The sequence below is a fragment of the Triticum urartu genome, chromosome 4 (assembly GCF_003073215.2).
Source record: "Triticum urartu cultivar G1812 chromosome 4, Tu2.1, whole genome shotgun sequence".
NCBI classification, from domain to species: domain Eukaryota; kingdom Viridiplantae; phylum Streptophyta; class Magnoliopsida; order Poales; family Poaceae; genus Triticum; species Triticum urartu.
In genome coordinates, this window is record NC_053025.1 from 90,235,071 (window position 1) to 90,263,065 (window position 27,995).

Genomic DNA, 27,995 nt, shown 5'->3' on the forward strand with positions numbered 1-27,995 from the left:
ATCTCCGCCTCTCCATGTTTCCAATATGATAAAATTGCAAGAAACTGTTTATACTATGTGTCAGTGTCAAAACCGGCGGATCTCGGGTAGGGGGTCCCGAACTGTGCGTCTAGGCTGGATGGTAACAGGAGGCAGGGGACACAATGTTTTACCCAGGTTCGGGCCCTCTTGATGGAGGTAAAACCCTACGTCCTGCTTGATTGATATTGATGATATGGGTAGTACAAGAGTAGATCTACCACGAGATCAGAGAGGCTAAACCCTAGAAGCTAGCCTATGGTATGATTGTATGTTGTGGTTGTTGTCCTACGGACTAAAACCCTTCAGTTTATATAGACACCAGAGAGGGTTAGGGTTACACAAGGTCGGTTACAAAGGAGGAGATATCCATATCCATATTGCCTAGCTTGCCTTCCACGCCAAGTAGAGTCCCATCCGGACACGAGACGAAGTCTTCAATCTTGTATCTTCATAGTCTAACAGTCCGGCCAATGGAGATAGTCCGGCTGTCCGGAGACCCCCTAATCGAGGACTCCCTTAGTAGCCCCTGAACCAGGCTTCAATGACGATGAGTCCGGCGCAGTATTGTCTTCGGCATTGCAAGGCGGGTTCCTTCTCCGAATACATCACAGAAGAATTTGAATAGGAGGATAGTGTCCGACCCTGCAAAATAAGTTCCACATACCACCGTAGAGAGAATAATATTTTCGCAAATCTAATTTGCTGACTTGTTTTGACAGTATGACGTTATGTCATGGCCCGGTGATTATTCGAACTGTTTTCTTTAACCAGCCCCGCACATAACGCGAGGCAGTTTTTCGACACGTCTTGTCAAGGCAGAGATCGTGTCCCCTTATTACGGGATTCTCATCAATACGGGCGTGGGTAACCCAACCGCGCCATCAATTATGGCACTTGGGGGATAAGCGAGTTTTACCAGGCAAGTGGGGACGCTTAGCTTCGTCCGCCCATATAAAGGGATAAGGATTCACCTTTCTATCCACGCCTTCTTCCTCCTTTGCTCATCCATTTTCGCACACTCGAGCTCTAGCGCCCAAGTCCGCACTTCCCACCTCAACCTTCTCCAACCATGTCCGGAGCGGGAGGCAGGTGGATCGTCTCCTCCGTCACGGAGGGTGTCGGTGTCAAAACCGGCGGATCTCGGGTAGTGGGTCCTAAACTGTGTGTCTAGGCCGGATGGTAACAGGAGGCAGGGAACACGATGTTTTACCCAGGTTCGGGCCCTCTTGATGGAGGTAAAACCCTACGTCCTGCTTGATTAATATTGATGATATGGGTAGTACAAGAGTAGATCTACCACGAGATCAAGGAGGCTAAACCCTCGAAGCTAGCCTATGGTATGATTGTTGTATATGGAGTTGTATATCTATCGACTAGCCTAGCCTCGGTTTATATAATGCACCGGAGGCCTAGGATAACAAGAGTCCTAGCCGAATACGCCGGTGGGCAGAAGTCCTTGTCTTGATCACCAAGTCTTGTGGAATCTTCCTTGTATGTGGTAGCCGTCCGAACTGGCCCATGAGTATACGGCCACGGGGGTCCTCAGCCCAATCTAATAGATCGGGAGACAACGTGGTGAGTACCCCCTAGTCCAGGACACCGTCAGAGGGAGACATCAAGAAGCTGCGCAGAGCCGGGTACTTAGCCGCGAATATCACACATCGGCTGCCCACTGCGGGGCAGATCGTCCCTACCCCGGAACCTCACGAGAGGGTAGTTTTCCTCCACCACTTCCTCCGCAGACTGGAGTTTCCCATCCGTCCATTCGTCCATGGTCTCATGTTCTACTACGGGCTGGACTTTCATGATCTGACCCCGAACTTTGTCCTCAACATTTCGGCGTTCATCGTCGTGTGTGAGGCTTTCCTCTGCATCCGGCCCCACTTCGGCCTGTGGTTAAAGACCTTCAATATCAAGCCGAAGGTTGTACGAGGCCAACAAGCAGAATGCGGCGGAGCCATGGTGGGCAAGATGCCCAACGTTATATGTCTTGAGGGCTCCTTCGTGGAGACAATAAAGGGATGGCAATCGGCGTGGTTCTACATCATCGAGCCGCGTGATGCCAAATGGGCGGCAGCCCCCGAGTTTCGATCCGGATTCCCTACACGGCTCACTTCTTGGAAAGAGAAGGGCTTGTCGTGGAGTTCATCGGTGGAGCTAGATGGACTCCAGAAATGTATCCGGAGTATGGCGAGCAAGAAGCTCAAGCTTGTCAATATAGTCCAAGTTATGCTTATCCACCGGATCCTCCTGTGTCAACAGCGGGACTTTACCTTGTGGGAGTTCGACCCGGCCCAGCACCAGACTCTGAGTGAGCTCTTTAATACGACGCACAAGGACATCTGGAAGGTGCTGTTCAAGGGCGCCGAGGTCCCTCCTTCTCTCGCCGAGGACCGCGGACTAAGCGCAAAGCGCCTAGCGCGTTCGGTGAGTTCAATACGTCCCGTAGGACATTTATTTTCCCTAGCTTAATTATGTGCGGGGTCTAATCTCCATGCCTTTGACAGGACTGGGTGGAGACGTCGGAGCAGATTAATTGTCCGGCCCCTTTGCCCGAAGATAATGCGGGCGCTCTCCTGACGGAGATGCTCACTCCGGCTCCTTACAAGGTGCTGGAGAAGACCAAGAAGGCCAAGGGAACCCGAAAGAGTTCCCGGCGCCAGGTGTTATCGGACTCATTGTCCGATAACTCTGCGGCACACTCCTCCCCTGAAGACGATGAGGAAGAAGAAGATGCTCCCCCTCCAGGCAGGGGAGACAAGAAAAGGAAGGCCGCCCCAACTAGGGAGGCCGAAGGGTCTAAGAAGGGGAGAACTCTCCTTCCAGACTACTCTACCACCGCCGCCGACGGTGAAGACGAGTGGCTGCCCAGGGCCAAGCCCCTGGGGAAGTCGTAAGTATTCGGATACCAGAGTAAGTCATAGTATTCCTTTGCCGCACTACTTCACCTAACGCCGAAATAAGATTATGCAGGCCGCCCCGAGCCTGTATTGATGTATCATCGGACGGCTTCCTGGGCTCGTCGGACATGGATAGCGATCTAGTCCTGACCGCCACCTTCCCTCATCCTGCCGACGACGCTGAGGTGCTGTCTCAAGAGGCACTGGATCGGGGGGAGACAGTATCGGAGGCGCCTCAAGGCGACCTTCCGGACTCCGAGAGCCGAGGGGACGGGGCCCCTGAGAGCTCCGAGTTCGGCCCTCAGCCAAACATCGCGCCGGAACCTCCAGCGGTTCCAGGCTCGGGCAGGCGGCCTCCTTCTAAGAGGGGCAAGACGCCTGTGCCAATGACCTCTGTAAATCTAGAGGCGCTGGACAATCTGCTAGAAGTGCTTCGTAGCGCTTCCATCGATGAGGAGCACTGTACTGTTATGAGTGTGGTGGTCCAGAAGGTTCAGTCCGCCAAGAGCGGGTTGACTGAAGCCTGTGCCAGCCTTTTAACAAGCTTTGAGGTAAGTGTTTTAAAATATAGTAGAAATATTACTGCATAGACAGTAGCCTCTGATTCTTTGTTCGGTGTTCGCAAAGAAAAACCGAACAGAGGATCAAATAATATCGCAGGAGTCTAATATAAGTATGTCAATATGCATATGTAGGCTTCGCTACGGGCGTCCGCCGTACTGACTGCGGAGGTCGCCGTGCTGAAGCAGGACCTCGAGCGGTCCAGGAAAGAGCTTGGCCTTGCCAAGAGGCAGCTCGAGGAGAACAAGGATAAGTAATACCCTGTCTATAGATATGTATATATAAAAGAAGATGCGATTGCAAAATGACATGATCATCGTATATTTGCCAGGGGCCACGATCGAGGTGGCGACCCTGAAGCAAGCGCTAACCAAGGCCGAAGATAAAGCGGCCAAGGAGCGCGCCGAGCGAGAGAAGCACGAGGCTCGGGTGGGCGAGGTGCAGCAAGAGCTCCAGGCTGTCGTGGCGAAGCACGAGGCGTTGGAGCTTGACTCAAAGACGCGGGAGTCTGAGCTTGCTACGGCCCTCGAGGGCGAAAAAAGTGTTAAGGCCGAAGCCCAAAAGGCCCTCCAGGAGATCGACGCAATGAAGAAGATAGTGGCGGGTATGGCTTTCTATATGCGAAGCAAGCATGTGAAAGTAAATTACCGATTACTTACCCGAATCCGGAGCTCTCCAGGAGCATTCGCAGATTTGCCCCACAGCGTGTCCGATGCCGCACAATTTTACCAGGCCGAGGATGGAAGCTCGACGGAGAAGATATTCTGGTCTCAGTATGCTGAGGCCGAACACCCGGTGCCAATGAGCGACCAGCTGAAGCAGATGGTCGAGCTACATAAGGCGGCCGATCAGGCCATGAAGGGCTTTATAGTCCGGCTGTGGCCTGGCGACGCCCTTCCGAACAGCTTCTTCGGCCTGGTAAGGCGGCTTGTGGATGCCTGCCCATGGCTGGAGGTCGTCAAGCTATCTGTCTGCATTGAAGGTGCACACTGGGCTTTCGCCCGTGTGAAATTGCAGTGGGTCAAGCTAGACGCTGTGAAGCTGATCAAGGAGGGGCCACCGGAGGGCAAGGAGTACCGCCACCCTGAGATGTACTACGAGGGTGTTCTGCCGGGTGCCCGTCTCATAGCGGACGAGTGTTCAAAAGATGTAATATTTGGGTGAGACTTTCTCGTTTTATCCTGTATTTATGAAAACTTGTGTCATATGTGCTATGCAACGCTTGTTTGAATTTAAAATATTACCGTCTGTTTGGCTGTTTATCCAATCTGAGAGATGGCTAGTCCCCGGCTTCTGCCCCCATGCCATGAGTGCTGGGGTGTTCCGGATAAACCTGAGCACTCTTGTTCCCATGTTTGGGTCCTTCGAGGGAGGTGCTCAGCACAGTGAACAAGGTAACCAGACTAATAATGCTTTATCACTCTCACTTAGCCATAGAATTCTATAATTTTAAATTTCGGCGAAGTCCCTGGTATTCGGAAGACCGAATTTGGGGCGCGATACACACCTTTAAGCCGGACAGGGCCGGCCCCTCGCTCTAAGCGGCATAAGTCTTTAGGGACTCAAAAACCTCGCCGAACAGCGACCAGTCTCTCGCCTTATCATGACAGTCAGTTTTAGCTTTCTCTACTGAGGTGTTGAACCCAGCAGAACCGGGGCACAATCGAAGTAGTTCTCCTAGTGCTACCTTAGCCGATAGAGCGGAACATAAGGTACCAAAACATAGGAGCCGGGCAAACCCAACATTTGACCAAAGACATGATTCGGAGCTGATGCATATAATGCTATAAGTTCGGGGTGCCGTACTTGTGAAAGTGTTCGGACTTTTCACACCGTATTGTGGGGTACGTAAGCCCCTGGTGTATTGGCCATACCAAAATGTACGGTTGCAAGGCATCATTAATGAACACACACACACACACACACACACATATATATATATATAACAAGAATGCAATAATAGTCGCAATGTCATGCATTGTTTATTCAAAAAATTGCGTTAAAGCAGAGTGATACAGATAGTGCGATAAGCAAAGAGTAGGACTATGTCCCTTCCAAGGGCAAGCTGAGGAATGATATTAAATCGAATATTTTGCTCGTTACTGTAATCCACCTAGGTATTCCGTGGTATGATGTAGCTGTCTGCCTCCTTGGTTGCTGCATCATGTGTTCGGCAATAGTGCTGCCGGACAGTGTTTCCAGAGATTAAGGTCCTGAAAAAAAGGAAAAATAACCAAACGGGAAGCCCCTAGTGCGGTTTAAGCCGCGTCTTGGGGCGTGCTGCAGTTGTGCCCCCCTCCCCACCTGTGCCCATGGTATTTTTAATGCGTAATTATGTACGCGCGGCACGAGTTTCGCCGTTGGGCTGGGATTGGGGTGGCCGCCGTATTGCTACGCGAGCTCCGATCGCGCCGGGCGGTCTATTTGCCGATTGCTCCGAGCGCGCTTGAAGGTGTCCGGGCTTTGAAGCGCCGAACTGGTTGATTGCCTTGAGAGGCTGCTTTGCGCTTCTGCTGTGAGGGCCGCAGTGTGCTGCTCTGTTCGGAGAGAGCGCTCTGTGTTTCCATTGACTGTAATAACTCCGCAAGGTCCTAGCATATTGAGCTTGAGGTATGCATAATGCGGTACCGCATTGAATCTAGAAAATGTGGTTCGCCCGAGCAGCGCGTGATAACCACTATGGAACGGGACTATATCGAAGATTAACTCTTCGCTTCAGAAGTTATCCGGGGATCCGAAGACCACTTCCAGTGTAATTGAGCCTGTGCAATGGGCCTCCACACCTGGAATGGCGCCTTTAAAGGTCGTTTTCGTGGGTTTGATCCTTGAGGGGTCTTGAGGGAGTCCTGGATTAGGGGGTGTCCGGATAGCCGGACTATACCTTCGGCCGGACTACTGGACTATGAAGATACAGGATTGAAGACTTCGTCCCGTGTCCGGAAGGGACTTTTTTTGGCGTGGAAGGCAAGCTTGGCGATACGGATATGTAGATCTCCTACCATTGTAACCGACTCTATGTAACCCTAGCCCTCTCCGGTGTCTATATAAACCGGAGGGTTTTAGTCCGTAGGACGAACAACAATCATACCATAGGCTAGCTTCTAGGGTTTAGCCTCCTTGATCTCGTGGTAGATCTACTCTTGTAATACCCATATCATCAATATCAATCAAGCAGGACATAGGGTTTTACCTCCATCAAGAGGGCCCGAACCAGGGTAAAAACATCGTGTCCCTTGTCTCCTGTTACCATCCGCCTAGACGCACAGTTCGGGACCCCCTACCCGAGATCCGCCGGTTTTGACACCGACATTGGTGCTTTCATTGAGAGTTCCTCCGTGTCATCACTTTTAGGCCCGATGGCTCCTCCGATCATCAACGACGATGCAATCCAGGGTGAGACTTTTCTCCCCGGACAGATCTTCGTATTTGGCGGCTTTGCACTGCGGGCCAATTCGCTTGGCCATCTGGAGCAGATCGAAAGCTACGCCCCTGGCCATCAGGTCAGATTTGGAAGTTTGAACTGCATGGCCGACCTCCGCGGAGACTTGATCTTCGACGGGTTCGAGCCGCAGCCAAGTGCGCCGCACTGTCACGATGGGCATGATCTAGCTCTGCCGCCGAACAGTGCCCTGTATGCCGCATCCGCATCAGCTCTGACCCTTAATTCGAAGCCAACTACGCCAATCGAGGATGGGTGGTTGGACACCGCCTCGGGGGCTGCAATCTCTACGGCGATCGAGCCAAACACCAGCCCTATTCTCTGCGAAGCCCGTGACTCCAAGGAGGCGGACTCCTCTCCAAACTCCGAGCCCTCCGCGCCCCTACCGATCGAACCCGATTGGGCGCCGATCATGGAGTTCACCGCCGCGGACATCTTTCAGCACTCGCCCTTCGGCGTTATTCTGAATTCGCTAAAGTCTCTCTCTTTATCAGGAGAGCCCTGGCCGGACTATGGTCAGCAAGGTTGGGATGCGGATGATGAAGAAATTCAAAGCCCACCCACCACCCACTTCGTAGCCACTGTCGATGATTTAACCGACATGCTCGACTTCGACTCCGAAGACATCGACGGTATGGACGCCGATGCAGGAGATGATCAAGAACCAGCGCCTATAGGGCACTGGAAAGCCACCTCGTCGTATGATATATACATGGTGGACACCCCAAAAGAAGGCAATGGCGATGGAACAACAAAGGATGACCCCTCCAAGAAGTAGCCTAAGCGCCGGCGTCAGCGGTGCCGCTCTAAATCCCGCCAAAGCAAAAATGGTGATTCCGGCACGGGAGATAATAACACCCTGGACAGTGCGGAAGACAACCACCTCCAGCAAGATTCAGCACATGAGGATGGAGAAGCCAGCCCTCATGAGAGAGCGGCAGACAGAGAGGTCGAGGACGATAATTATATGCCTCCCTCCGAAGATGAGGCAAGCCTCGATGATGACGAATTTGTCGTGCCGGAGGATCCCGTCGAACAAGAGCGTTTCAAACACAGGCTTATGGCCACGGCGAGCAGCCTCAAGAAAAAACAGCAACAACTTAGAGCTGATCAAGATTTGCTAGCCGGCTGATGGACTGAAGTCCTTGCGGCCGAAGAGTATGAACTCGAACGCCCCTCCAAGAGCTACCCAAAGCGCAGGTTGCTACCTCGATTAGAGGAGGAAGCACCTAAACCTACATCACCAGCGCATGATGCGGCCGACCGGCCACCCCGTGGCCGCGATAGAGAGGCCTCTTGGCCCTCCACTCAAGCCACACCCCGACGCCGCTCAAAAAATACCAAGGAACGGGAAAATGTGCCAAACCTGCGAGATATATTGGAGGACAAGGCAAGGCAAACAAGATCAATCTACGGATCGCGTGGGCGCCCCACGGCACGAGACAGTAATCGTCACTCCGGATACAGTAAATCCGGCCGGGCCGAACACAGTAGACAAAGCTCGTTTGAGCTGCGTCGTGATATAGCCCAATACAGAGGCGCCGCACACCCACTATGCTTCACAGATGAAGTAATGGATCATCAAATCCCCGAGGGTTTCAAACCCGTGAACATCAAATCATACGATGGCACAACAGATCCTGCGGTATGGATCGAGGACTATCTCCTTCATATCCATCATGGCCCGCGGTGATGACCTACACGCCATCAAATACCTCCCACTCAAGCTTAAAGGACCAGCTCGGCATTGGCTTAACAGCTTGCCAGCAGAATCAATTGGTTGTTGGGAGGACCTGGAAACCGATTCCTCGACAATTTCCAGGGCACTTATGTGCGACCACCAGACGCCGATGACCTTAGCCACATAATTCAGCAGCCAGAGGAATCGGCCAGACAATTCTGGACACGGTTCCTAACCAAGAAAAATCAAATTGTTGACTGTCCGGATGCAGAGGCCCTAGTAGCCTTCAAGCATAACATCCGCAACGAGTGGCTTGCATGGCACCTAGGACAGGAAAAGCCGAAATCTATGGCAGCCCTCACGACACTCATGACCTGCTTTTGCGCGGGAGAAGACAGCTGGCTAGCTCGCAGCAATAACATGACCAAGAGCCCTGGTAATTCGGATACCAAGGACAGCAGTGGCAGGTCGCGTCGCAACAAGCAAAAGCGCCGCATTAACGGCGACAATGCTGAGGATACGACAGTGAATGCCGGATTCAGAGGCTCTAAACCCGGTCAGCGAAAAAAGCCATTCAAAAGAAATACTCCGGGCCCGTCCAGTTTGGACCGAATACTTGACCGCTCATGCCAGATACATGGCACCCCCGAAAAACCAGCCAATCACACCAACAGGGATTGTTGGGTGTTCAAGCAGGCAACCATGTTAAATGCCGAAAGCAGAGACAAGGGGCTGCATAGCAATGACGAGAAGGAGCCCCGCCCGCTGAACAACAGTGGAAAGAATGGTTTTCCCCCACAAGTGCAGACGGTGAACATGATATACGCAACCCACGTCCCCAAGAGGGAGCGGAAGCGTGCGCTAAGGGACGTATACGCGATGGAGCAAGTCGCCCCAAAGTTCAACCCATGGTCTTCCTGCCCGATCACTTTTGATCGAAGGGACCACCCCACTAGCATCCATCATGGCGGATTTACCGCATTGGTTCTAGACCCAATTATTGACGGATTTCACCTCACTAGAGTCCTTATGGACGGCGGCAGCAGCCTAAACCTGCTTTACCAGGATACAGTGCGGAAAATGGGCATCGATCCCTCGAGGATTAAACCCACTAAAACGACCTTTAAAGGCATCATACCAGGTGTAGAGGCCAACTGTACAGGCTCAGTTACACTTGAAGTGGTCTTCGGATCTTCGAATAATTTCCGAAGTGAGGAGTTAATCTTCGACATAGTCCCGTTCTGCACTGGCTATCACGCACTGCTCAGGCGAACCGCATTTGCCAAGTTCAATGCGGTGCCGCACTACGCATACCTCAAGCTCAAGATGCCAGGCCCTCGAGGAGTCATCACGGTCAATGGAAACACCAAACGCTCTCTCCAAACAGAGGAGCATATAGCGGCTATCGCAGCGGAAGTACAAAGCAGCCTCTCAAGGAAATTCTCCAGTCTGGCCATTAAACGTCTGGACACCGTCAAGCGCGCCCGAAGTAACCAACAACAAGACCGCCTGGCATGTTCCGAGCAAGCGTAGCAATGCGGCCCCAACCCCAGCCCTCGCGAACTTGCGAAACCAGTGTTGCGCGTACATAACTACGCTCTGGAAATATCATGGGCACAGCGGGAGGGGCACCATCACGGCACGCCCGAAATGCAGCTTAAACCGCACTAGGGGCTGCCGATTTCTTAATTTTCTCTTATTTTCAGGACTCCATTCTTTGGAAGGCTTGTCCAGCAGTACAATTGCCACACAAAAGATACAACCAGGGAAGCAGATAGCTACGCCGCACTATGGAACTCTAAGGTGGTCTCTATAACAAGTAGTATACCTGTTTCACATAACATTCCGCAGCTCGCCCCTGGAAAGGACATGTTAAATAGTCCCATCTTTTGCTTATTGCACTATTTGTATCGTTCTGCTTTGATTGCAGCTTTTTTAAAATAAACAATGCATAGCTTCCGTCTATTATTGCATTACTCTTTTTTACGAATATATGTTCATTAATGACATGTTGCACCCGTACACTTTGGTACGGCCAATACGCCAGGGGCTTAAGTACCCCACAATACGGTGTGAGAAGTCAGAACACTTTCACAAGTGCGGCACCCCGAACTTATAGCATTATATGCATCGGCTCCGAATCATGTCTTGGGTCAATAGTTGGGTTTGCCTGGCTCCTATGTTTTGGTACCTTACGTTCCATTATATCGGCTAAGATAGCACTAGGAGAACTACTGCGATTGTGCCCCAGTTGAGCTGGGCTAAGCACCTCAGTAGAGAAAGCTAAAACTGACCGTCATGATGAGGCGAGAGCTGGTCGCTGTTCGAGAGGTTTTCGAGTCCCTAAAGACTTATGCCACTTAGAGCGAGGAGTCGGCTTTGTCCGGCCTAGGTGTGGATAGCGCCCCGAACTCGGTCTTCCGAACACTAGGGGCTTTGCCGAAATTTAAAATTATAGAATTCTATGGCTAAGTGAGAGTGTTCAAGCATTATAGTCCGATTGCCTTGTTCGTTGTGTTGAGCGCCTCCCTCGAAGGATCCAAGAATGGGAAAAAGAGCGCTCATTTTTATCCCGAACACCCTAGCGCTCGTGGCATGGGAGCAGAAGCCGACGACTCGCCATCTCTCAAATTTGATAAACGGCCGCACAGAAGGTAATATTTTAAATTTCAAAAGCGTTCCTTAGCGCATATGAACAAGTTTTCAGCGTACAGGATCACAAATGCGAGTTTACTCAAAAATTACATCTTTGGAGCATTCATCCGCTATAAGGCGGGCACCCTTCAGGACGCCCTCATAATACGCTTCCGGGACGCGATGCTCCTTGCCCGGCGGCGGCCCGTCCTTCACCAGCTTCTCCGCATCCATCTTGCCCCAGTGCACTTTAGCACGGGCAAGCGCCCTACGGTCACCTTCGATGCAGACAGGGCGCTTGATTACTTCAAGCTGTGGACATGCATCCATCAGCCGCCTCACCAGCCCGAAGTAGCTCCCAGGCAGAGCCTCTCCAGGCCAAAGCCAAACTACGAGGCCCTTTATGGCCTGTTCAGCCACCTTGTGGAGCTCGACCATCTGCTTGAGCTGGCCGCTCAAAGGCACTAGGTGTCCGGCCTCAGCATACTGAGACCAGAACACCTTCTCCGTCGAGCTCCCCTCCTCGGATCGGTAGTAGGCGGCGATATCAGACGCACTACGGGGCAAATCTGCGAATGCTCCTGGAGAGCTCCGGACTCGGGTAAGTAACAAGTAATTCACTTTCACGTGCTTGCTTTGCATAATGAATGCCTTACCTGCCGCTATCTTCTTCATCGCTTCAATTTCTTGGAGGGCTTTCTGGGCTTTGGCCTTGGCAAACTTCGCGCTTTCGAGGGCTGCCACAAGCTCGAACGCTTGCGTCTTGGAGTCAAGCTCCAAACTTTCGTGTTTTGCACGAGATCCTGGAGCTCTTTCTGCACCTCCTCCACCCGCGCCTCCTGCTTCCCTCTCTCTATGCGCTCCGCGGCCGCTCTGTTTTTGGCCTCGGACAGCGCTTTCTTAAGGGCTGCCACCTCGGTCGTGGCCCCTGTAATAGCACGTTGATCCTGTCATTTTTTGCAACCACATCTTCTCTATATACTTGTGCAAGGTATTACTTACCTTCCTTCTCCTCGAGTTTCCTCTTGGCATGGCCGAGCTCGTTCTCGGACCGCGCGAGGTTTTGCTTCAGCGTATCCACCTCCGCAGTCAGTGCGGTGGAGGCCAGCAGCGAAGCCTGTATACACATATTGACTTGATTATGTTAGACTCCTGCAAATGTTATTAGATCCTCTATTCGGCTTTTCTTTCCGAACACCGAACAGAGCATCAGGGGCTACTGTCTACGCGGTAATATTTTTACATATTCTTTACTTACCTCAAAGCCTGTTAGAAGGCTGGCACAGGCTTCAGTCAGTCCGCTCTTGGCGGACTGAACCTTCTGGATCACCGCACTCATAATAGTGCGGTGCTCCTCATCGATGGAGGCGCCTTTAAGAACCTCCAGCAAATTGTCCGGTGCCTCTGGTTGGACGGAGGTCACCGGCTCGGTAGGCTTGCTCCTCTTGGAAGGAGGCTGCCGACCGGAGTCCGGAACCATTGAAGGTTCCGGCACGGTGTCCGGCTCAAGGCCGGACTCGGGGCCCTTGGGGGTTTTATCCCCTTTGCGCCTGGAGTCCGGGAGGTCGCCTTGCGGCGCCTCCAGGACCACCTCCTCCTGGCTTGGAACCTGTTGGGACAGCACCTCGGCGTCGTCCGTAGGGTGGGGGGAGGTAGCGGGCGGAAGTGAATTCACGTCCGATGAATCCAGGGAGTCGCTCGATGACTCGTCGAGCCCGGCCTTGGGCGGACTGCATAGTCATATTCGGCGTAAGGAGGAGCTGTGCAAGAAAGGAACACCATGAATTGCTCTGGTGTCTGAATACTTATGATCTCGCCAGGGGCTTGGCCCTGTGCGGCCACTCCTCTTCGCCGTCGTCGGCATTGGTGGAGTAGTCCGGAGGAGGGGTTTTCCCCTTCTTGGACCCTTCGGCATCCCCAGTTGGGGCGGCCTTCCTTTTCTTCCCTCCCCCCGCTGGAGGGGGAGAGGTCTCTTCTTCCTCCTCCTCGTCTTCACGGGAGGAGTGCGCCTTGGAGTCGTCGGATGATGAATCCGATACCTCCTGGCGCCGGGCACTCTTTCGAGTCCCCGTGGCCTTCTTCTTGGCCTTCTTCTCCGGCACCACATAGGGTGCCGGATCCAGCAGCTTCGCCAAGCGAGCGTCCGCTGGGCCTTCGGGCAAAGGAGCCGGACAGTTGATCTGTCCGGACGTCTCCTACCAATCCTGTCAAAGGTAAGGGAGACTTAGATCCCGCATGGAGGCAAACTATGAAAAACTAATACCCTGTAAAAGGTAAAAACAGCTTACCGCACGAGTGTGACGCTGCGTGCTGAATCCGCGATCCTCGATAGCGGATGCGGGGGCCTCAGCGCCCTTGAAAAGCACCTTCCAGGCATCTTCGTACGTCATGTCGAAGAGCCTGCTCAGAGTTCGGTGCCGCGCCGGGTCGAACTCCCACAGGTTGAAAGCCCGTTGTTGACACGGGAGGATCCGGCGGATGAGCATAACCTGGACTACATTGACAAGTTTGAGCTTCTTGTCCACCAGGGTTTGGACGCATGTTTGGAATCCGGTCAGCTCTCCTTGTTTACCCCATGACAAGCCCGTCTCTTTCCATGAGGTGAGCCATGTAGGGGGGCCGGATCGGAACTCGGGGGCTGCGACCCATTCAGGGTCGCGCGGCTCGGTGATGTAAAACCACCCCGATTGCCACCCCTTTAGGGTCTCCATGAAGGAGCCCTCAAGCCATAGGACATTGGGCATCTTGCCCACCATGGAGCCTCCGCACTCTGCCTGGGTGCCGTGCACCACCTTCGGCTTGACATTGAAAGTCTTGAGCCATAGGCCGAAATGGGGGCGGATGCAGAAGAAAGCCTCGCACACGACGATAAACGCCGAGATGTTGAGGACAAAGTTCGGGGCCAGATCGTGGAAATCCAGGCCATAGTAGAACATGAGCCCCCAGACAAATGGGTGGAGAGGGAAGCCCAGTCCGCGGAGGAAATGTGGGAGGAACACCACCCTCTCATGGGGCCTAGGGGTGGGGATGAGCTGCCCCTCTTCGGGAAGCTAGTGCGCAATGTCGTTAGACAAGTATCCGGCCTTCCTCAGTTTTTTGATGTGTCCCTCCGTGACAGAGGAGACCATCCACTTGCCTCCCGATCCGGACATGGCTGGAGAAGATTGAGGTGGGGTGTGCGGACTTGGGCGCTGGAGCTCGAGTGCGCGGAAATGGATAGGCAAAGGAGGAAGAAGGCGTGGATGAAAAGGTGGATCCTTATCCCCTTATATGGGTGGACGCGACTATGCGTCCCCACCAGCCTGGTAAAACTCTCTTATCTCCCAAGCGCCGTAATCAATGGTGCGGTTGGGTTACCCACGCCCGTATTGATGAGAATCCCGGAATAAGGGGACACAATCTCTGCTTTGACTAGATGTGCCAAGGAAACTGCCTCGCTAAACGCGCTAAGGCGGGATAGTAAAACGATTCGAATAAAGACTTGGCCGTGGTGTCACGCTATGGAATACGTCAGCAGATTAGATTTGTGTAAATATTATTCTCTCTATGGCAATATGTGGAAACTTATTTTGCAGAGCCGGACACTACCTTTGTGTTCAAAATCTTCTATGAAGTACTTGGAGGAGGAACCCGCCTTGCAATGCCGAAGAAAATCTGCGCGCCGGACTCGTCGTCATTGAAGCCTGGTTCGGGGGCTACTGAGGGAGTCCTGGATTAGGGGGTGTCCGGATAGCCGGACTATACCTTCGGCCGGACTCCTGGACTATGAAGATACAAGATTGAAGACTTCGTCCCGTGTCCAGAAGGGACTTTTTTTGGCATGGAAGGCAAGCTTGGCGATACGGATATGTAGATCTCCTACCATTGTAACCGACTCTGTGTAACCCTAGCCCTCTCCGGTGTCTATATAAACCGGAGGGTTTTAGTCCGTAGGACGAACAACAATCATACCATAGGCTAGCTTCTAGGGTTTAGCCTCCTTGATCTCGTGGTAGATCTACTCTTGTAATACCCATATCATCAATATCAATCAAGCAGGACGTAGGGTTTTACCTCCATCAAGAGGGCCCGAACCTGGGTAAAAACATCATGTCCCTTGTTTCCTGTTACCATCCGCCTAGACGCACAGTTCGGGACCCCCTACCCGAGATCCGCCAGTTTTGACACCGATAGGTCTATACCCATTTTGCGCACTGTGTCCTGATAAAACAGGTTCAGGCTGCTGCCGCCATCCATAAGGACTCGAGTGAGGTGAAATCCATCAATGATTGGGTCTAGGACCAGAGCGGCAAATCCGCCATGACGGATACTAGTGGGGTGGTCCCTGCGATCGAAGGTGATCAGACAGGAGGACCAAGGGTTGAACTTTGGGGCGACTGGCTCCAACGCATATACGTCCCTGAGCGCATGCTTCTACTCCCTCTTGGGGATGTGGGTTGCGTATATCATGTTCACCGTCCGCACTTGCGGGGGAAACCTCTTCTGTCCTCCGGTGTGCGGCTGCCGGGGCTCCTCCTCGTCATCGCTATGCGGCCCCTTGTCCTTGTTTTCGGCAATTAACTTGCCGGCCTGCTTGAACACCCAACACTCCCTGTTGGTGTGATTGGCTGGCTTGTCCAGGGTGCCGTGTATTTGACACGAGCGATCGAGTATACGGTCCAAGCTGGACGGACCCGGCGTACTTTGTTTGAATGGCTTTTTCCGCTGACCGGGTTTAGATCCTTTGAATCCGGCATTGACTGCCGTCTCCTCGGTATTTTCGATGTTGATGCGGCGCTTATGCTTGTTGCGACGTGACCTGCTATTCTCGTCCTTGGTATCCGGGGTAGCATGGTTCTTTGATATGTTATTACTGCGAGCCAGCCAGCTGTCTTCTCCCGCACAAAAGTGGGTCATGAGCGTCGTGTGAGCTTCCATAGATTTCGGCTTTTCCTGACCAAGGTGTCGGGCTAGCCACTCGTCTCGGATGTTATGTTTGAAAGCCTCTAAGGCCTCTGCATCCGGACAGTCGACGATTTGATTTTTCTTTGTAAGGAACCGAGTCTAGAATTTCCTGGCCGACTCTTCTGGCTGCTGAATTATGTGGCTCAAGTCATCGGCGTCTGGTGGTCGCACATAAGTGCCCTAAAAGTTGTCGAGGAATGCGGCTTCCAGATCTTCCCAACAGCTAATGGAGTCCGCTGGCAAGCTGTTAAGCCAATGCCGCGCTGGTCCTTTGAGCTTTAGTGGGAGGTATTTGATGGCGTGTAAGTCATCACCACGGGCCATGTGGATGTGGAGGAGGAAATCCTCGATCCATACTGCGGGATCTGTTGGGCCATCGTATGATTCAATATTTACAGGTTTGAAACCTTCTGGGAATTTATGTTCCATTACTTAGTCTGTGAAGCATAAGGGGTGTGCAACGCCTCTATATTGGGCTATATCGTGACGCAACTCGAATGTGGTCTTGCCCGTTGTGTTCGGCCCGGCCGGATTTGCTTTTACTGTATCCGGCATGACGTTTATCGTCTCGCAGAGTAGTGCGCCCTCGTGATCCGTAGATCGATCTTGTATGCTTTTCTTTGTCCTCCAAAATGTCTCGCAGGTCTGGCGTATCTCCCCATGCCTTTTTTATTGAATGGCGTGGGGGTGGAAGCTGAGTTTTTGGCTGGAATGCCTCTCTATCACGGCCACGAGGTGGCCGATCAGCCGTATCATATGCTTCTTCCTCCAGTCGGGGTAGTAACCTACACTTTGGGTAATTCTTGGAGGGGCGCTCGAGTTTATATTCCTCGGCCGCGAGGACTTCAGTCCATCTGTCAGCTAGCAGATCTTGATCTGCTTGAAGCTGCTGCTACTTTTTCTTCAGGCTATTTGTCGTGGCCATAAGCGGACGCTTGAAGCGCTCCTGTTCGACGGGATCCTCTGGTACGGAGAATTCATCGTCGCCGAGGCTTGCCTCGTCTTCGGAGGAGGGCATGTAATTGTCATCCTCCTCCTCTCCGTCTGCCGCTCTCTCAGGAGGGCTGGCTCCTCCATTCTCCTGCTCTAAATCTTGCTGGAGGGGATTGTTGTTGTCTTCGGCACTATCCGGAGTGTTATTATCTCCTGTGCCGGTATCACCACTTTTGCTTTGGCGGGACTTAGAGCGGCGCCGCTGGCGTCGGTACTAGGGTTGCTTCTTGGATGGGTCATCCTCTACTGTCCCGTCGCCATTGCCTTCTTTGGGTGTATCCACCATTTATATGTCATATGACGAGGTGGCTTTCCAGTGCCCTATAGGCGCTTGTTCATGTTCGTCTCCTACATCGTCGTCCATACCGTCGATGTCTTCGGAGTCGAAGTCGAGCATGTCGGTTAAATCATCGACAGTGGTTACGAAGTGGGTGGTGGGTGGGCATCGAATTTCTTCGTCGTCCGCATCCCAATCCTGTTGGCCATAGTCCGGCCAGGGCTCTCCTGACAAAGAGAGAGACCTTAGTGAATTCAGAATGTCACCGAAGGGCGAGTGCTAAAAGATATCCGCGGCGGTGAATTCCAAGATCGGCGCCCAATCGGATTCGATTGGCAGGGGCGCGGACGGTTCGGAGTCCGGAAAAGAGTCCGGCACCTTGGAGTCACGGGCTTCGCAGAGGATTAGGCTGGTGTTCGGCTCGATATCCGTTAAGACTGCAGCCCCTGAGGCGGTGTCTAGCCACCCGTCCTCGATTGGCGCAGTTGGCTCCGAGCTAAGGGTCGGAGCTGATGTGGGCGCAGCCTCTGGGGTACTGTTCGGCGGCAGAGCTAGGTCATACCCATCGTGACAGTGCGGCGCGCCCGGCTGTGTCTCGAATCCGTCGAAGATCAAGTCTCCGCGGATGTCGGCCGTGTCGTTCAAACTTACAAATCTGACCTGATGGCCAGGGGCATAGATTTCAATCTGCTCCAGATGGCCAAGCGAATTATCCCGCAGTGCAAAGCCGCCGAACACGAAGATCTGTCCAGGGAGAAAGGTCTCACCCTGGACCGCATCGTTGTTGATGATCGGAGGAGCCATCGGGCCTAAAGGTGACGACACAGAGGAACTCTCAATGAAAGCACCAATGTCGGTGTCAAAACCGGCGGATCTCGGGTAGGGGGTCCCGAACTGTGCGTCTAGGCTGGATGGTAATAGCAGGCAGGGGACACAATGTTTTACCCAGGTTCGGGCCCTCTTGATGGAGGTAAAACCCTACGTCCTGCTTGATTAATATTGATGATATGGGTAGTACAAGAGTAGATCTACCACGAGATCAGAGAGGCTAAACCCTAGAAGCTAGCCTATGGTATGATTGTATGTTGTGATTGTTGTCCTAGGGACTAAAACCCTCCGGTTTATATAGACACCGGAGAGGGTTAGGGTTACACAAGGTCGGTTACAAAGGAGGAGATATCCATATCCGTATTGCCTAGCTTGCCTTCCACGCCAAGTGGAGTCCCATCTGGACACGAGACGAAGTCTTCAATCTTGTATCTTCATAGTCTAACAGTCCGTCCAATGGAGATAGTCCGGCTGTCCGGAGACCCCATAATCCAGGACTCCCTCACTATGCATTGGCCTTTACTATGTGTGCATGAATTGTTCTTTTATTACATGCCGATGCATAGGAAGAGAGTTAGACTTCGTTGTTGCATGATATATGTTACTTTGTGCTCACTACTAAATCACAAATCATTGTTAATTAAAATTGGCTTTGATATACCTTGGGATCTGGGTGGATCCATTACTTGAGCACTATATGCCTAGCTTAATGGCTTTAAAGAAAGCGCTGCTAGGGAGACAACCCGGAAGTTTTAGAGAGTCATTTATTTATGTTGAGTGCTTTTATAAAGTTTAAAAAATAAAAAAATAAAGAGGGGAAACCAAAACTTTTCAAAAAGGAAAGTGAAAGTGAGAGAGACAAGCATTGTTGAAGTGGGGGAGCTCCTTGAACTTTGTTCATGCTCACGTAAACTTTGTGAATCTTGATTACAGAAACTTTTCAACAAAAATAATTATCCCCTTGTACAATTCCATTGTATTATAAAAATAATGTGCCAAGATTTGCCTTTAGGATGCTTACATTGCTTGTTGGTTTGTGCGGTGCAGGACAGAAACTTTGGCTGTAGTGCGTGATTTTACATTTTCTACTGGAACGTCAAACGGTTCTGAAACTTTTTGCAATGTATTTATATAAATTTTTTTTATTTTTACTAATTGTTTCAGAGTTTTTGGAGTACCATAAGTATGGTGAATGTTCATATTACTACAGACTGTCCTGTTTAAGACAGATTCTGTTTTTGATGCATACTTTGCTTGTTTTGATGAAGCTATCAATTTCTATCAGTGGATTAAGCCATGGAAAAGCTATATTACAGTAGCTACAATGCAAAAACAAAATATGAATTGGTTTGCAACAGTACTTAGAGTAGCGATTTGCTTTATTATACTAACGGATCTTACCGAACTTTCTGTTAAGTTTTGTGTGATTGAAGTTTTCAAGTTTTGGGAGAGATCGCGATGGATGAAGGAATAAGGAGTGGCAAAAGCCTAAGCTTGGGGATGCCCGAGGCACCCCAAGGACATATTAAAGGACTCCCAAGCAACCAAGCTTGGGGATGCGCCGGAAGGCATCTGTTGGGGATATTACTATCAGTCATGACCCGCCCAGGAGGGGCCGTGTCAGCCCCAATGGCAGGTTACGCAAGAAGCCCAGTAAATATTCAAGACAATAGTTTATTAAACCTTATAGAAGGCCCAAAGGCCTGGAGGCGGCTTAAGCCCGATATTGTAAACCGCCATATGTAAGGAAAGACTTGTAAAGAAATGCATGTAAAGGAAGTCACCGAGTCGGACACAATTATGAGCCGGCCGGGACTCTGTAGACCACCAGGCGTCAACCCATGTATATAAGGGGACGACCCGGTGGCGGCTTAGGGAAAGAAACAAGAGATCGACAACCAAGCCGGTGAGTTGAGCCTCTTGGTAATCGAAACCTCAACAATACCAACGCAACTAGACGTAGGCTTTTACCTTCATCGTAAGGGGTCGAACTAGTATAAAACCTCTCGTGTCCTTTGTCCCGATTAACCCCTTTAAGCTTCCTAGTTGCGATGGCCCTACGACTAAGCCCTTTCTCTAGGACATCTGCCGTGACAATTCCACGACAGTTGGCGCCCACCGTGGGGCCAGCGCACGGTGGATTTGAGTTCTTGAAGGGAAACTTCGAAGGGCTCAAGGGATACGCTGTGGGCCGGATGACCAAGAGCCGTCGTGGCAAGCTCTACATCGACGACGAAGGCTGGGACCCCAAGGCTAGCTCAATTGAGTGTGGGTACCGGGTCCCCTTCGGCGGAATTCACGTCTTCATCGGCCAGATCGGCGAGTCAGGTCCTGAGCCGGACGTCCACACCAACCTCATCGAAACGGCTCGGCGCGTGAGGACTACCCGTGTTCAATCTGTCATGAAGCATGCCTTCGTAGGCTGCTCCACGGCGGTGAATACACGGAAGGATCAGTGGAGGGCGGTGAGACGGCCGTCTGTTCTGACACTGCATCATCAACGGGCGAGAGGGACTCTTTGTACCAGCTGCAGGACGGCATGCTCGGGGGTTGTTTCGATGGCAGCAGTATTCCGTACCCCCTCGAGCCGCCGAATTGGGCCGGAGTCTTCATGGAGGGACACAGCCTAGGCAGAACTCTACATCAGCGGCGGCAACAGCTACCGGGTCGGCTACCACTGGGTCAGGAGACCCCGCGCGCCCCCCGGCTCAGATCTTGATGGACCTCATGGATAAACTGACGACTGTGTTGACTGCCGTGGTAGAGCCGGCGGATAAAGCCCAGCATGACGCAGAGGTGGCACGCGTACTATGACGCCCCCAATTTGACCGTACACTCATCATACACGCAAATGTGTACGATCAAGATCAGGGACTCACGGGAAGATATCACAACACAACTCTACAAATAAAATAAGTCATGCAAGCATCATATTACAAGCCAGGGGCCTCGAAGGCTCGAATACAAGAGCTCGATCATAGACGAGTCAGCATAAGCAACAATATCTGAGTACATACATAAGTTAAACAAGTTTGCCTTAAGAAGGCAAGCACAAACTGGGATACAAATCAAAAGAGGCGCAGGCCTCCTGCCTGGGATCCTCCTAAACTACTCCTGGTCATCGTCAGCGGGCTGCACGTAGTAGTAGGCACCTCCCGAGTAGTAGTAGTCGTCGTCGACGGTGGCGTTTGGCTCCTGGGCTCCAACGTCTGGTCGCAGCAATCGGGTATAGAAAAGGGGAAAAGAGGGAGCAAAGCAACTGTGAGTACTCATCCAAAGTACTCGCAAGCAAGGAGCTACACTACATATGTATGCATTGGTATCAAATGGAAAAGGCTATCATATGTGGACTGAACTGCAGAATGCCGGAATAAGAGGGGGATAGCTAGTCCTATCAAAGACTATGCTTCTGGTAACCTCCATCTTGCAGCAGGAGAAGAGAGTAGATGGTAAGTTCACCAAGTATCATCGCATAGCATAATCCTAACCGATGATCCTCCCCTCGTCGCCCTGTGAGAGAGCGGTCACCGGTTGTATCTGGCACTTGGAAGGGTGTGTTTTATTAAGTATCCGGTTCTAGTTGTCATAAGGTCAAGGTACAACTCCGGGTCGTCCTTTTACCGAGGGACACGGCTATTCGAATAGATTAACTTCCCTGCAGGGGTGCACCACATTTCCCAACACGCTCGATCCCCTTTGTCCGGACACACTTTTCTGGGTCATGCCCGGCCTCGGAAGATCAACACGTCGCAGCCCTACCTAGGCACAACAGAGAGGTCAGCATGCCGGTCTAAATCCTATGGCGCAGGGGTCTGGGCCCATCGCCCATTGCACACCTGCATGTTGCGTACGCGGCCGGTGAGCAGACCTAGCCTCCCTTATACAAGAGTAGGTGTTCCAGTCCAACCCGGCGCGCGCCGCTTAGTCGCTGACGTTACGAAGGCTTCGGCTGATACCACGACGTCGAGTGCCCATAACTGTCCCCGCGTCGATGGTTAGCGTGTATAGGCCAGTAGCCAGACTCAGATCAAATACCAAGATCTTGTTAAATGTGTTATCTTGAAATAACCGCGAACGCCGACCAGGGCCAGGCCCACCTCTCTCCTAGGTGGTCTCAACCTACCATGTCGCTCCGCCACAAAGATCCACTCAAAGGGCCGTCGGGACAAACGTCCTTTTGGACCCAATCCGTGAATCACTTGCGGGTACTCCTACGAGCCGACCCATCTTTAGTCACCACAAGTATCATATATTATGTATATAAGTATATACCCGTGACCACCTCCCAAGTGATCACGGCCCGATAGTATAGCATGGCAGACAGACAAGAATATAGGGCCACTGACGATAATCTAGCATCCTATACTAAGCATTTAGGATTGCAGGTAAGGTATCAACAGTTGTAGCAACAATGACAGGCTATGCATCAGAATAGGATTAATGGAAAGCAGTAACATGCTACACTACTCTAATGCAAGCAGTATAGAGGAGAGTAGGCAATATCTGGTGATCAAGGGGGGGGGCTTGCCTGGTTGCTCTGGCAAGAGAGAGGGGTCGTCAACACCGTAGTCGCATTGGGTAGCGGCGGCATCGGTCTCGATGTCTAGCGAGAGAAGAGGGGGAAGAAACAATAAATATAATGCAAACAAATGCATGACGATGCATGACATGACAAAGCGTGATGCTAGGTGTGCCCTAACGCGGTACGAGGTGGTACCGATGAAGGGGGGAAACATCCGGGAAAAGACCCCTGGTGTTTTGCATTTTTGGACAAATGAACCTGAGGGGGAAGGTTGCGTGTTCGATATGTTAGGGATGTGTGACGGTCGAATGGGCTGCGTATCCGGATTCGTCTCGTCGTTCTGAGCAACTTTCATGTAGAAAGTATTTTATCCGAGTTACGGATTAAAATATATGATTTTCTAAAGATTTTATTAATTTCTAGAATTTAATTAATTATTTAAATCCAACATTATCCAGAACTGTGAATGATGATGCATGACATCAGAGTGATGTCAGCAGGTCAACTGGTCGATTGGCCAGTCAAACCAGACAGGTGGGTCCAGTGGGACCCACATGTCATTGTCAGGGGCAATAATAGGGGGTTTAGACTAACTAAATAGGTTAATTAGTGGGTGGGCCCCAGCAGTTAGTGTCTAATTAGGTTTTAGTTCATTAACTTAATTAATAAGCAGTTTATATATTTGTTTTATTTGTTTTATGGCATGGGGCCCACATGTTAGTGGCAGTAGCTGCCACGTCAGTGAAGTTGACTTCGGTCAACGTGGCGAGTTGGGGCCCCCAGGCCCACAGGCAGTGACCCAGGGGTGGGGCCCGCCTAGCCACGTCGGCGGACGGCGCCTGAACGACGCCGGCGAGGCAAAACGCGGCGGCGCAGCTCGGGAGGTGGCCGGAAATCCGCGGTGGTGGTCCGTTTCGAGCGCGGGAGGTAGCATTTGAACAAGTGCGGTGAGACGCATCTAGTGCTGGCGGTGGTGTGGCCGGAGACGCACTGGAGCGGCGACGGCGAACAGAGAGGCGGACACCGGAGTTCCGCCGTGAGAGGGATGGGCGATGCGGCACGCTATTGGGCAAACAGAAGGACAGGGCGAGGCCTACGTGCGCACGCGAGCACAACGGCACAAGCCCGGGACCAAAAGGGTCACCAGACGGTTGCCGGCGATGAGCGCGTGCGGACGCGTTCGGGAGCTCGAGAAGAGTGGAGCTGGGGCGAGCTAGCGAAGAAATGGAGAGGTTGGGGAGGATCTATGGGGCGTGATGAGTGTAACTGGCACGTGCCCGTGACCATTTGTTCACCGGAGACTCGTCGGCGACGAGATCCGCGGCGGGGCGTTCGGGTGCATCGGCGACAACTAGGTATGGCACGAGAGAGAGAGGAAGCAGTGGGGGCTCACCGAGCGGCACACACGGTGTCCCTTGGTGGGTTTAGTAGCTGCAGGGGCGTCGCCGGAGTTGGCGAAGAGCGGCGGCGTAGCTTGTCGGAGCAGAGGAGGAAGACAGCGGCGTCGTGGGTGCTGTGGTGGCTCCGAGCTCCAACTGCGGCCACCGGTGGACAAGGAAGACGAAGGCGGAGACGAAGGACATGCAGGCGAGGCGAGGCGAGGGCTGTGGCCGCGTGTTTCACGGCACCGGGTTCATGGCGGCGGCGGACATGGTGGGGGAACAAGGGGGAAGTGAGGTGGATCTGAGGGGAGGGCACAGGAACCGAGTGAGAGAGCGGGGTGAGTGGGAGGAGGGATCGAGGAGGCGAAGGCGTGGCGGCCTTATCCCCTCCTCGACGCCGGCGAGGGGGGTGCGGTGGGAACGCGCCCTGTTCCGACCTGGGTCGGGGGAACAGGGAAGGGGACGAGGCAGGGGAGCGGGGCTGGGTCGGTCGGATGGGCCATGTGGGCCGGCCTGGCTATGAGCTGGGCCATCTGGTCCAGGGGGGAGGGTTCCCTCCTTTTTTTGTTTTCTCTTTTGCATTTTCTTTAATTTATTTCTTTACTGTTTATTTCATTTTATGGATTTAGGTTTCCTATAAAAGCACGGTTCCCTCACCATAGATACCTAAGCATTTATTTGCACACTCCGAACATTTTAGTTTAATATTTTGAAAACGTTTGTCGTTTGACTTATTTAGAATTTAAATTTGAAACGGTTTCGAATCATTGCGAGGTTAGCAACAGTAACCAAGGTGACATGGCATGATTAGCGTGGGATTACTATAGCATGATTATCCGGGCGTTACAAATCTCCTCCAGTACAAGAAATCTCGTCCCGAGATTAGGAGGTAGAAGGAAACAGTGCGGGGTATTCATCACGCAGGCGGTCCTCACGTTCCCAAGTGGCTTCGTCTTCAGAGTGATTTGACCACTGGACTTTGAGGAACTTGATCGCCTTCTGACGTGTTCGGCATTCAGCTAGGTCGAGAATGCGGACCGGATGCTCTTTATAAGAGAGGTCCTGTTGCAATTCGAGCACTTCATGATCCACTGCTCGGATTGGATCCTTGAAATAACGGCGGAGTTGTGACACGTGGAACACATCGTGAACCTGGGAAAGGTTCGGCGGAAGCTCCAGTTGATATGCCACTTTTCCATGCCTTTCGAGAATAGTGAAGGGACCAATATAGCGAGGACTAGCTTGCCCTTGATCCCGAAGCGATGAGCACCCTTCATTGGTGTAAGTCGAAGATAAGCCTTTTCGCCAGGTTGATAGACCATGTCTTGGTGATGACGATCATACTGACTTTTCTGACGTGACTGAGCAGTCTTGAGATTCTCGTGAATAATGCGAACTTGTTCTTCGGCCTGTTGGATAATATCCGGACGGAAGAGTGGACGTTCCCCAGTTTCTGACCAGTTTAGAGGGGTTCGACACTTTCGTCCATATAGCACTTCGAAGGGGGACATCTTCAGACTAGCTTGATAGCTATTATTATAAGAGAACTCGGCATATGGAAGAGATTCCTCCCATTTCTTACCGAAGGAAATTACACAAGCTCGAAGCATGTCTTCGTGAACTTGGTTGACACGTTCAACCTGTCCTTGCGACTGAGGATGAAACGCCGTACTGAACAACATTTGAGTTCCCATAGCTTCTTGGAAACTTGCCCAAAATATTGAAGTGAATAAGCTGCCACGGTCTGAACTGATAACCAATGGAATACCGTGAAGTGAAACAATTCTGGATATGTAGAGAGTAGCAAGCTGACTAGCAGTGATTGTCTCTTTGACCGCCAGAAAATGTGCAACTTTAGAAAGCCGGTCAATGATGACAAGAATAGCATCATTACCTTTCTGCGATTTGGGAAATCCAGTGACGAAGTCCATTTCAACATGGTCCCATTTCCATTCAGGAATAGAGATAGGTTGCAGAGTTCCAGTAGGCCTTTGATGCTCTTCTTTGATACGGCGGCAAACGTCACACTCAGCAACATAACAAGCAATGTCCTGCTTCATATTAGACCACCAGAATCTTTGACGAATATCCTGGTACATCTTTGTACTACCAGGATGGATGGACTGAGGCGTATCATGAGCTTCTTTCATAACCCTTTTATTCTTATCCAGGTTTTTCTTCCAACATGGTACCACTAGGCGGCCTTTGAAGTACAAGGCACCATCATCGGCGATAGTGAATAATGAGGGCTTTCCTTCTGCTAGATGGCGTTTAATCTTATGGACTTCAGAGTCATAACCTTGAATAGTCTTTATACTAGCTACGAGATCTGGTACGACAGCCAGGGTATTTAGAGAACCCTTAGTAACAACATGAAGATTCATCTTGCGGAACTCCGGGGGAGGGGGAGCGAGTGCACCAGGGGGAACAATATGAAGGTTCAGCTTTCTAAATTCTTCGACAAGCGAGGGCTGGACTTTGTGAACCTGGAGGTGGTTGCAGTAAGACTTGTGGCTCAAGGCATCAGCCATTAAATTAGCCTTGCCGTGGGTATAGGATATACCCACGTCAAAGTCTGCAACAGTTTCCATCCATCTCTGCCGACGGAGGTTCAGATCTGGCTGAGTAAACAGATACTACAGACTTTGGTGGTCGGTGAAGATTTTGCAACGATTACCGAGAAGGTAATGTCGCCACTGCTTCAGTGCATGAATGAAAGCAGCAAGCTCGAGGTCATGAACTGGCTAGTTTCCTTCGTGAGGGCGCAGTTAACGAGAGGCATAAGCAATCACTTTGCGCTCTTGCATTAGGACACAGCCTAATCCTTGACGGGAAGCGTCGCAGTAAATGACGAAGTCCTTCTTAGTATCAGGTGGAGCAAGCACTGGGGCAGAAGTCAACTTGTCTTTGAGTGCCTCGAAACTTTCCTGACACTTGTCTGTCCAGTCGAACTTGACACCCTTATGAAACAGATTAGTCAGAGGCCTAGCAATCTTGGAGAAGTTCTCGACGAATCGACGGCAATAGCTGGCGAGACCGAGAAAACTTCGGACTTGCTTGACATTCTTCGGAGGAGTCCAATCGAGAATAGCCTGAACTCGTTCAGGGTTGACGGCAATACCCTCCTTGGAGATGACATGCCCAAGATAGGTTACTTCGGGGAGCCAGAATTCACACTTGGAATACTTAGCATACAGTTGATGCTCTCGAATCTTTTCCAGCACAAGACGAAGATGTTCAGCATGTTCTTCTTTGTTCTTGGAAAATACAAGGATATCATCCAGATAAACCACGATCAACTTGTCGAGGTAATCCATGAATATATAGTTCATCAGACGAGAGCAGGTGGCTGGAGCATTCGTTAAGCCGAATGACATGGTGGTGTACTCGTATGATCCATACCAAGTCACGAAGGCAGTTTTTGGGATGTCCTCTTCACGAACACGGATCTGTTGGTAACCCAACCTCAAGTTGAGTTTGGAGAACACTGATGAGCCAGCCAGTTGATCATAAAGATCATTGATCCAAGGAAGAGGATATTTATTCTAAATGGTAGCTTAGTTTATAGGACGGTAGTCTTGGACTAATTGGTTTGTCCCATCCTTCTTCTTAACAAAGAGAGAAGGTGCTCCCCAAGGAGAGCAACTTGGGCGAATGAAACCTTTGACAAGAGATTTGTCGATTTCCTCCTTAAGCTCAATGAGTTCATGTGGCAGCATCTTGTAGGGTCGTTTGGCTATAGGGGTGGTGTCGGGTTTCAAATCGATGATGAATTCGACAGCTCTAGCAGGGGGAATCCCTGGAAGTTCTTCT